Below are 11654 nucleotides of genomic sequence, written 5' to 3'. Positions count from 1 at the left end.
AGTCCTTTGCAGCGGCCCGGGTTTGAGTCCGGCCTGCGGCCCTTTGCTGCGTGTCATCCCCTCTCTTTCGCTCCCTGTTTCTTGTCTATCCACTGTCATTATCAAATAAAGAAAAAAAATAACTATGTTCCAATGATTTATCAATGAATGTCTGGCCCAGGCAGCAGAAAATCAGCTGTTGTGGGCAGTCTATATAACACTGTGTGTTGCCTCTTATGGAAGATTGGAGAGATTCAAAATAAACCAAATGTGGGGGGGTGAGCCAGGGTGCCCCACTTTCACCCTCACATTTTACAACATAATCAGGCACATTAAATACCTCCGCTCACTATATTTAGAACTTTATTCTTCCTAATGAGGCCTGTTGGAATCATGACATCCGCAAGCTCAAACACGTTTTTAATCAAGTGTAGATATAACCAAATTCTACATTAGGAGTTATGGATGTTACGATACAATCAAATCATGATTAGCTACAAATCACGATTTTAAGTTCACAATATGATTGTCTCAAGATTTTTTTTAACACAATAAAAATCTTCCTTTATTCATATCAACTGTGCATAACAGCAGAAGTGTCCTCTTATCAAAAGTGCAACAAAAATAAAAATTTGCTGTTTATTGCTAAGGCCATTTGGTTACATTTAATGATTTATTTAAAATGTAATATCAATAACTTATAGCAACTTTTCTTACCAGTCATTTGCAGTTAAACGACAAAAACAAGAAACACTAGATGGCAGAAGGGTATTTTAAAATAACATTGAACGCAACACAATCTTATCCGACAGCGGCAGTGTCCATGCTGTCTCAAAGTCTTTTCTGTGTCTTTAGCTGCAGACTGTTGTACTTCCCGGTTTTGGAATCCTTTCCAGTGAAATACAGTCACACATTACACTGTTTAGCTGTCAGCATTTTAACCGTGCTTAAGTCAGCTAACGTTACTTGCTAACGGTAGACTAGCGTATTGTGTAATGTTAGCTGGCGTCATGCCCTAGACTGTTTAAAACTTGCATCGCGATTCCTTTTTTATCTTAACCAGTTGTAATCTTTACACATTTAAACGGATTTTTAACCACGATCAACCCTAATAGGTATACAGTAGAGCTGCTTGGATGTTGTCAGAAAAAAACTGTCAAAAGTGATAAACTGGCACATTACTCGTCCGGTAAAGTCCTTCCACTTCAGAGGCATCTCCAAACGTCTTTTCTTTACATACACAGTGCAGCTGAGACGCGCATTACTGTGTTTACACGCAGGCATGTCTACCGGAGTGCTAATCTTGGTATGTCAGGAAAGAAGGCAAACTAAAAAGACAGTGTTGAGGAGGTAAGAGTGCCTTCACAAGGGAGTATCAAACTTTTCTTTGGCTGTAGATGGCGCGCATTGTCATCAACAGCAGCATCATCATCTTCTTTAGCTGCACCTGGTGTTCCTTTCGTTGCCTAAAGGTGGCCCAGATGGGACTGGAATTGCAGTTGAAAAACAGCAGGTTTGGAACTGCTGCTGCAGCTCTGCATAACAGATGATACTGGACTGGCCTGCTTTCTGGTGCTTTGCATCAATGGCTGTGTCCTTGTTTACACTTTCCCCTGGAAAAGGACTGAGACTGATGTTCCAGGAGGTTTCAGTGCAGTTGTTCTAGTTCAAATAATATTTTTACCTGCTAACACTAAAAGGCATTAGAATGGAAGGAACACTGACTATCTGTGATTGTTAAAATACCATCACCAAAAAGTACCATAAAGGTATCAGTAGCTTTAATTCAAGAACAGCAAAACCTGCATTGGCATAAGCTTTCAAAAACTCACAACATACACCATGTTACCAATATCCAGGAGCTAACATACAACATAGTTTGGAATATAATTTGAAATAATAACCTTAAATTCAATGTTACAGAGAAACAGAAGGCCATGGTTGTGCAGCCCTGGTCTCCAATTGTCATCCTCTTACTGACAAATGATCCATCCTCAATTAAGTTTCCAATCAGATCTGTGATCTGGTACATTCCTAAACGTCCACACAACTGCAGGGTCAACCAGCAGGACTGCGGCCATTACCCTGACCACAACCTCTGCCCCTCAGGCTCTGCCATAAATCACAGGCTATGAACAAACCCATTTAACCTCCAACTAGACTGTATGACAGGAGGAAGAGATGTCTCTTCAGCCAAGAGACAATTGTTCCAGTCGTCCAAGTCATGATTCACTGTGAGCAAACTAATCCAACGGTGTCGACTGTCTGCTTCCTAATGCATGGCTACTGTTCCTCTACATCCCAGCATTATGTGCTGGGATTATATAGAAAATAAGATGCAGATGAGGGCAAACACAGTCGTCCTCCTCCCCCATTATGTGTACAAACCTTGAGCCAACCTTGAGTCCCCAGGGGATTTCATTTGCTTACGCATCTGTCACAATGTTTATGTTTATGTGAAGGGACCAGAAGCCTGTACTACGAATCAAGATCAACATGCCCTGGATTTTTTTCAGTTACCGGCTTCACTAACTCTAACAACCGTGTCCCGCATAAGCCGTGTCACGACGGTGGTTAACTAGTTCAATCAACCCGGGGTTTCCCAATCCAGCAGCGTGAGCGTTCACATAAAAGAGGCGATGTTTGCACAGCATGAACAATCACAAACATCTACCAGAGCAGCATATTTTACATAAGAAGAGCAAACTATAATTCTAAATAAATATGAAGAACACAGACACAGTTTTACACGCAAAACGCAATACAGTCACTGGTTCCTTAAACAGGAAGGAAAGCTGACAAGAAAATCCTACGCTGTTATGCGTAAATCACAACGCTTATCAATATCACTTCCCCATCAATCAGGCATAAGATCTGACCATTATTACACTTGTGCTTTCCATAAACTGGCAGTGGTAAGCAATCTGAGAGCAAATAGAAAATATTAAAACATAATAGTATTAATTGGTCAGTAGGCAGTGCTTTTACATTGGTTGATCTCTGATCTCCAACATAACCTGCTCCCGACCAGGTAAGGTGTTCAGCATAAGTTGCCACGGTAATTTAACCTGGTAATAAGTGATCCACTGTTGTGATACAGAAAACCCTGGATTGGACCCTAGAACCCTGGAACCTGAAGTTACCTCGTTAACACCAAACTTGCTTTGTAGCACAGGCCTCTGGTCTGTGTTCATAATGGATGGTGCGCAATTAAAACTGAGACAATCTGACATTTCTTTTAACAGGACAAAAACCAAGCCCCCTGGCAAGATTCATGTCCTTTAATATTTGTTTAATCACTGAGCCTGCAGCGCCAAAAATAGTTGTTTTATTTGAGTTGCATTATATTCACAGTCAGCCTACATGTTTGGACCAAATTAATGAGGCGTTTTGAATGTTATGCCTGTGTCCCTTTAACCACATGAAATAATCATACTCATGAAATCACGAGCAAAGGATGAGGAAGGGATGAAGATTAAAAAGTTTGACTAAAACAGGCAGTAGTTGCTTTATTGGGATTAGCTAACAGCATTAGAAACTGCCATACTCGGACGTATGAAAAAAAGAACCCATCTTTCTATATAGAAGGCTGCAAATTATCTACATAAAAACTCCAAATGTGAAAAAGGTTATTTTCGTCTTCGCTCATAAATGTGAGTGAACATGACTTATACTGAACTGAACTCTGGTATCACATTACAGGTAATTTTATTTGAAAAGGAAGGAACGGCAGTGGGTTTCTGAGCTTAGTTCAAAGGTCAGCATTTGCACAAACCATTAGCTGCAGTGTTTCAAGTTCTCCCTCTGACAAGAGCCTCTCCGTTATGCTAGGGCGATAATGCACAACCATGTCATGGGCAACTGTCTTAACAGGCTGCTGAACCATTGAACTATGAACAAACCTGAAGAACAGCTGAAACCTACAAACTCTGAACTAACCACAGATATAGATTGTTTCACACCAATTTTTTTAAGGAGCATACACCTTAAGACTAAAAACACTGAATATATGTTGAGAAAACATAACCACTGCAGATGTTTCCACAGAGGGCACAAACTCACTGAATAATTTGAGGAGCATGAAAAGAATGTGAATCACATGCTTTCACAGTTACCCGACCTCAACTGAACACCTATGGGCGATTTTGGAGCAATGTGTTGGACAGCGCTCCACTAATATCATCTAAAACTTAAATAAGGGAATATCTTTTGAAATAATGCTATTAATCCCTCCAGTAGAGTTCCACACACTTGGGAGTCGGAATCTTTGACAAGGAGCACTGAAACTTTATGTTGTTTCGTCTTTTTCATTTGAAACCCATTTGTATGCTGATGGCAGATCTGGGATCTGATTTGATCTGAATCTGAAGGTCCAGCAGACTAAAGAATTTCTGCTTGACTTGTTGTTGACCTTACATGGTTCTGCAGATGTGTAATATGTCACTATCCTGCCTCTGCAGAAGCATCCTGCTTCCTCTATCGTGAATCGGGTGAACTGTCACTCCCCAAAACTACTCCCTGCCAGTACACATGCAGTTCACACAGGAAGTGGTCACATTTTAAACCATAGCACTTCAACTGTACAACTGCTTATTTGGAATATGTCTGTTTCAATATCACCTGTTAAAGCAATGCAACACTCACAGGTAAATCAACTTCTCCTTCACGGTGCAGGTGAAAACCCAGCAGATGTATACTCACTATCACAATGCAGGGGTTATAAAACAATGACACATCACTAATCAGTAAAGTGACTGGCTAAGAAACACGGTGGAGTAAATCTGCCAATGACTAGACAGTGTGTAAATGTGTTATGTGGGGGAGGGGTGTACTGAGCACTGAGTGGGAAGCCTTTAGTCAACTAGTATGAATACCATTTGTAAGGCAGTGAGACACAATCAAGGCTGCCAGGGTTGTCCGTGTAGGAGTGTTGCTCTGGAGACTGTTTTTATTGGATTCTTCCAGGACCCAACTAACGGTTCGTATATTTGCCGACAATATTTACAACAAATCCTACCTACTTCACTGTTGATTGTTCTAAAATCATATAGTAAATTGTGTTTCCCAGCTGTCCAAGCAGGCAGGGATTTCTCTCATTTCACTTTTCTATGACTAGCAACTTTCTAGGACATGAAACTTGCTTGAGATAGGTATCATTTGTTTGCTCCTGTCAAAGATGTTAATGTTGATTCCTTATGTCACTGTTCATGGGGCAATGGAAAACAAAATGAAATTCATCCTCAATAACACCAAGATCATACAAAAAAACATTCTCTACGTACTTTGATCTAATAGTCAGTGGTAAGGTACCAGTTCTTAACTTACTACATAAGGACTTGTGGCCTCCCAGCACACTTCATTTATAAAAACAAAAGGTTCTGAGTAGTAATCTTCTTTGATTTGGACATAGTTTCTGTGCATTATCTTATTCCACTGACCCATATGGATCTTAAGTAGTTTATGTTTGACAAAATTTACATTACACTACAAATTATTCAAGAAAATAAAATGTAAAGCAGAATATTAAAATACTACAGAAACCTCATTTAACCAAGGATAACTACGTGCTCTGTCCCAAGTAAAGATCTTTTTGGTCAGCCTTTACTCTGGCAACTGGACCGGGCGGTTCCACAGCCAAAATATTTCACATCTCTGCCTCACAAGACATCACTCCCATCCCATGTCTCCTTCAATAGCCACATGCACGCACTCCCCTGTGTCTGAGAGATCAGAGGTGAAGGTGTGAGAAAGAACGGTGTGCAGTAGTACCAATCTTCATCTTCATTCCTAGTTGTCATTTCTATAAAGCAATTTCTTGTTACTTATTGCCCAACATATACACCCATACCAATATCTCTGCAGTAAGCTAATATGGTAGTTCTATTAGGTATGTAATTATCCAAAGTTGCAGTGACCTCCTCCATGCTGCACTGCTCTGTTATACATTTGGATATTATTGCTTATTTGGGGGTTATTACAGTAAAATATAAAAAAGTAAATGGCAGCTATTTGTGTTTTATTTGAGTGTGGCTGCAATCAAGGATTACTTTCATGTAGAGCTGGGCGATATGGGGAAAATTAAATATCACGCTATTTTGGACCAAAAAGCTCGTTATAGATACTGTAGGGATGACTATTGGTGCTTTCACAAAATATTTACACAATACGATTTTTTACAAATATTCATCAGTAATGTAGATATAATAACTAAGTGGGTAAAGGCAAATAATAAAACAACTAGAACAGTCTGGTAAATTCAGATAATTACATCAATGTACTGTAATGCAGCCTTTAAAAACAGGAAAAGACAACACTCATGACATATTACAATATAATGGTATCCAAAATCTAAGACGATATCTAATCTTGTGTCACAATATCAATATAATATTGATATATTGCCCAGCCCTACTTTAATGACAGATTAATCTCTCAATCATTTTTGCAATTAATTATTTGTTCTATTAAAAACTGTCACAAAATGGTTCTTAGAGTTGATTTCAATGTTTCCAAGCAACAGTCCATCATTTCAAATCATTATATTTACAATGACATAAACAGTTGCAAAATCATCGTCGGGAGGGGCTGGAACCAGAGTTGTTTTGAAAATGGCATTAATTAATCAATTCCCAAAACAGTTGATCATTTCCTGTCAATCAACTAATCAATTACTCATTGTGAAAGGCAAGACTTAGACTTTTACATGTCATGTTTTGAGATTTCTGCAACATTTCACCATGTGTCTTGGCAATGCTTTCCCTGTCCAAGACTAGTCTGCTGAACATTACCCTTTTATTACTTGTTTAGAATGATGAAAGCATTTACTGGTTATAGGTTCACAAACTGTTAGGTCTGGTCATTATCAATTGTATGTCATTGAATATCTGGATAGGAATTAGACCATGTGCTATTAAGACATCCCAAACTTTGAACTTTGCTTGCATGCAGTTGTACTACGTCTACACTAAAAGACACATAATAATAGGTCCATTCATTTCGGATAGGGCAAGTCACCGGGGAAACCTGACCAATGTGTGAGTGGTAACAAAACGTGTTGGCTTAGTACTCAACTGTTCCTGGAAACTTCTCATGAACACCCATGTTGTCTTGTTTCTGCCTTCAAATGTGATATAATGTTACTTCTCCTGGGCTTGGTAGCTTTAACTCAAGAAAATGGTCAAATGCTATGAAAGGCAGCAAAGTACCAAAAATGCTGTGATGTCTCAGCTGTACACTTTGAAGCCGCAGACAACTACAGGAGCCCAGTTGAAGGATTTGTCCTCACTCACAGTCAGTCAACAAACTGGGATCTATCAATCAAGTGTATCACAGTGAAAACAAGCAGTGCAGCAGATCTGCTGAAGTCTCTGGCCATGAGCACTATTATTCTGAGGGGTTTGATGAATGTGAGCCCCCACCTCAGTAAGTCCTTGAGCAGCAAGCACTCTTTTGAGGAACTTCATAAAAATGGGCCCTTGAAACCCTGGCTGGGCTCAGCGGTCAGGCAGCTGCTTGACTGAATGCAATAATTGTGATGCAGCAGTGGGTGTTCTTTTCAGACAAGGAAATGAGAGTATAAGTGAGTTTGAGTCCAACTGATCCAGCTCTGCAGCTGTGGAAACCGACCCACTGAGAGCAGTCATTACTGAGAAACACCCTGAACTCAACTGGACTTGAGTGTCCCCGTCCCCCAGACCACCTGCATACAGCAGATGTGTTCCTGGCTACCAAGACACTGGCAGTCTATGCCCCTCACGCTGGCCACTGGAAACTGCTCTTTCAGCTTTCCTATGACTGTTACAAAACTGTTTATCATTGTAAGCCAGTAGGCTACAATTGCATCTTTTAATTTTTTGTTTTTTTTTAAATCCATTGAATAATTTCACTGAACCAAGTATTTCCTATATTTTCTTGCTAGTATGCCATCTTTTTAATAAAAGTACAAAGCTATCAATGGTGATAATCATTTCACTCAGTGGTAAACAATACTGCTGTCTGATAATGATGGAAAGTTCAATGTGAGACCACATCTAACTGGTCCACAACAGCATAAAATGCGAGATTTGGTAGGCGTCTGACAGGAGGCAAGAAAATAACTATGATGCAGGATACTTTGCATGCGCTTGACCAATGTGATTAACTGAGCAGGGTCATTTTTTCCAACCCTTGCTGCACTCAAACCCCCACAAACACACATATGTAACCCCAAAGCATTCCATTATACATATTAATGTACTAACCACAATACAAACTCTCAACTTTAATAGATGTCTCGTACATTAGCAGGAGAATATAGGCCTACTGTAGTTTATACAAAGTCCGGGTCTGTTTATGTTATGGTCTTATCATTAATTCGACGTAAGCTACGTAACTAAACCACTAATGTGAAGTTTAGATTTTTACTGCTCTTTACCGCAACACAGCACGGTCTATTTTGTACTAAAGAGGACAATAACAACAGCTCCGTGGACATGTTCTAAGTTCATTTAAACTGAAATATGTACTGCCTGGTGGCCCAGCCGCATGTCGTGTGAAAGAGTTGCCTCTTAACATTTGTAAAATGTCTTCGCTAATCTTTAAGGTGTGTAACCTAACTACGTTTGTCGATAATAAAGGCAGATATCCGATAACAGTTCAGCGCGAGACAGGACCCTGAGCGCGGCACGTACGGCGCTATCTGTCAACATACATCCCCCGGCTACACGTATGTATGGGCTTAATGTGATTTTATGCGATTATCAGCCGTGGTAATTTTGTATTAATCTTGATAGCTACCATGCCAAACACGAACAATTGTATAACCCGCAATTACTAGGAAAACTACGATAAAAGCTATGAAAATGACGTATTACGCTTATTCAAAACCCCCAGCCAAAAATGTGCGTTTAATTGTCGCAGCTCCTGGGCTAAAGGGAAGGAGAGGGACATTGCAACAACACCACGGCGCCAAAAAACCTACCTAATGCTGCGGATACTACGCAGGAGACTCGGGTCTGTCGGTTAAAAAACCTCCACGGAATCCAGTGCCAATGTCCGGACAGTCCTGCCTTCCTCTCGAGTCACTTTGCGGGCATTTTACTGTGTGTTTCACACCGTGTCAGTCGCACGGTGGACAGGCTTGTGGCGCTGGTAGACGGGAGGTGATACCTACCAGACTGCTACAACTGGACTGCTCTACTGGCGTTGAAAGACGAGCTGTGATTTGTCTAACGTTCGGAGAGGTTGTGTGTCAGAGCTGCTGATTGGTCGTACGATGTAGGCCGGAACTACATTAGATTTAAAAGCACAGTACATTCATATAGACTTATATTTCAGGTTCAGCATGAAGGTAATGATCAATTAAACTCAATTAATAACGTCAGTAAATATTTATTTTTGAAACATTTTGAATCATAACAGTACTATTATAGTAAATGTCCACTCAAAGTCCATGCATCTATAGCTATTTGACACCAAAACCTTTTTTTGTTTTTTAGAAAAGTCACTGGTGCTAAAGGATATCATCGCTTGCTTTTACCAGTAGGCCTATGTGTACCAATTACACCAATAATGTATTTCTCATTATTCATCTTGTTTAATTTGCATGATTGTTGTGTTAGCTCTCATAACTAGCCCACAATAAATGTTTTGGACACCAAGAGCCTCATTCTGGCCATACACCATTTGGCCTACATACTGTACTGGCTGGAGTTGAATTTTGCATGTCTAAAGTTACCCTTACCCCCAAATTCCACAGGATGCGGAACGGCTGCGGATCGGCTCCGCTGCGTGACGGCTCCGTGCTCCGCCGTCCATCAGCACCCACCAAGTCCGGATTTGTTGCGGAACGGCTGCAGCCATGACTGACAGCTGAAATCTCGAGGAACCACGAGATCTCGCAAATTCATGTAGAATAGAACCACAAAATAGCAGTTTGTTTTCATCCAGAGCAATTGAGATGAAAAAACTCTGCTATGTTTTCAAGGTGTTGTGCAGGGGAATATTTTGAAAATGGACCGAATGTTTTATTTGTTGTGTTATCTGTGCTCGGCTTCTTGTCCCGCACTATCTGCTGTGTGCTGAATTGCTGTGGAGCTCTCCGGCGTTCTGCAAAAATAGAAACTCTGCGGATCTGCTCCGGAGGGCTGCGGAACGCCACAGCTGGGACGCGGCCGTTCCGCATTTGGTGGAAGTACACACATTGATTTTAATAGAAACCTAATGACTCCGCCGTCGTTCCGGAGCGGATCCGCTTCCGTTCCGCGTCCAGTGGAATTTGGGGGTCAGGTGTTATTTCTCACCCACACACAAAACGCATGTCAACTTGACAAGCTTGAAGCCATGCATGTGTCAAAGCTATAAGAAATAAATGAATAAATAAATTATAGGTCTTGACATGACCCCTTATCATGTCAGTTGATATGAGGTTTAATTTTCCATTAAATGAGGACAAACCAGTTGGCACACAGCTAATATGGAGCCTTCAGGAACGCTAAAGTTGCAGGGCTTTGAAGCGCAGTTGGGAATCCTTGGTTCCGGTCTCTGTGCCACTTTCAATACGGATGATCACACATCAGAAAATACACGGCAGGTCAGCAGAGACCAAATCAGAGTTAACCTCTATCAGCAGGGGTTATCATGTTTTGGAATCTTTCTGGATTATTACCCACACTGAAATGTTACCCACAGTAAAAAAAAAACGGATTCATAAATAGACTGTGTAGCAGAATAAAACAGCTTCTCGTGTAGAATTTGTGCCTGTTTATTACATGAGTTGATGTCTCTTTTAATTCATATTGCTAGGTCAAGCAGCTGCTGTGTCTCAAAGAGGATGCAGAAACCCCTCAGCAAGCAAACACATTATCTTCGCCTCAAGGTCAGGAAAAAAGAGCGAGACTAAAAGCACATCAGGCCCCGGAGGGTACAAGTGAAGTTGAAAAGCCTCTCACCGAGATTAAGATTGCTTTTCTGTTTCGGAAATATTTCTCATGGCAGTGGAAGCTTTGAAGGCAGCGACGGAGAAAAGATGGCCAGTGATCAATGTTGCCATTATTGTGGACTCTCTGGTTTCAGTCACAGTTAACGGTCTGCTAAGACCAGCACTCAGCATCTCCAGCAGTTCAAAAGTGCATGTTAACTGATATGAGCGGATACAGAAAGCACAGAGAACAGTTGGGTTTGAACACTGTGGTTTTAAAAGGATGATACTGATTACATTTTTAAACAAACTTGCAGAAATTCAGCATTAGTAAGGCACTTAGTGTTTTCAAATGAATTCTGTCACAGTAGCATTTTCAAGATGGTGGGAAACTCCGTCTTAATTTCCACCCGCAAATTGTTGGATTTAGAACCAATTTTTTGTATAAAATATTCAAAGCTTTATTGACCAAGAGAAATAGTGCAATTTATCAAAAAGGAACTTGCAGCTGTGGTCAAGCAGAAACCTCCATCATATCAGATGACTGGATATCTGATATTTATTTTAATATTTAAACATATATGTTGATCTAGTCCGACAAAATATCTGGACAGTCAACGGACAGTTGACACCTTTAGACCACTAATTGAGATGCTGAGTGTCAGACAGTGCTGATTGGAACATCAAGTAGTTTGATCTGATTATAGGGTTTGGCCGACAACTCATATTTCCCACGCGACACATATACAGCAGAACAGAAACAATGCATAGTGTGGAA

The 11654-nt window shown here is 40.5% G+C and overlaps 1 protein-coding gene across 3 annotated transcripts in view; it reads right to left on the bottom strand.

Annotated features, from left to right (window-relative positions):
* The window catches only part of tpst1 (tyrosylprotein sulfotransferase 1), a 46790-nt gene extending 37599 nt beyond the window's left edge, over nucleotides 1-9191 (bottom strand). For all 3 annotated transcript variants that reach the window (XM_032509665.1, XM_032509664.1, XM_032509669.1), the window contains exon 1: nucleotides 8939-9191. The gene's annotated coding sequence lies outside the window, so the exon portion shown is untranslated. The remainder of the gene's footprint in view (nucleotides 1-8938) is intronic.
* Between the last annotated feature and the right edge of the window lie 2463 nt (nucleotides 9192-11654).

The sequence above is a fragment of the Etheostoma spectabile genome, chromosome 3, assembly GCF_008692095.1.
Source record: "Etheostoma spectabile isolate EspeVRDwgs_2016 chromosome 3, UIUC_Espe_1.0, whole genome shotgun sequence".
NCBI classification, from domain to species: domain Eukaryota; kingdom Metazoa; phylum Chordata; class Actinopteri; order Perciformes; family Percidae; genus Etheostoma; species Etheostoma spectabile.
Note: the sequence above shows the minus strand (reverse complement) of the source record. Positions and strands in the feature narration are given on the sequence as shown.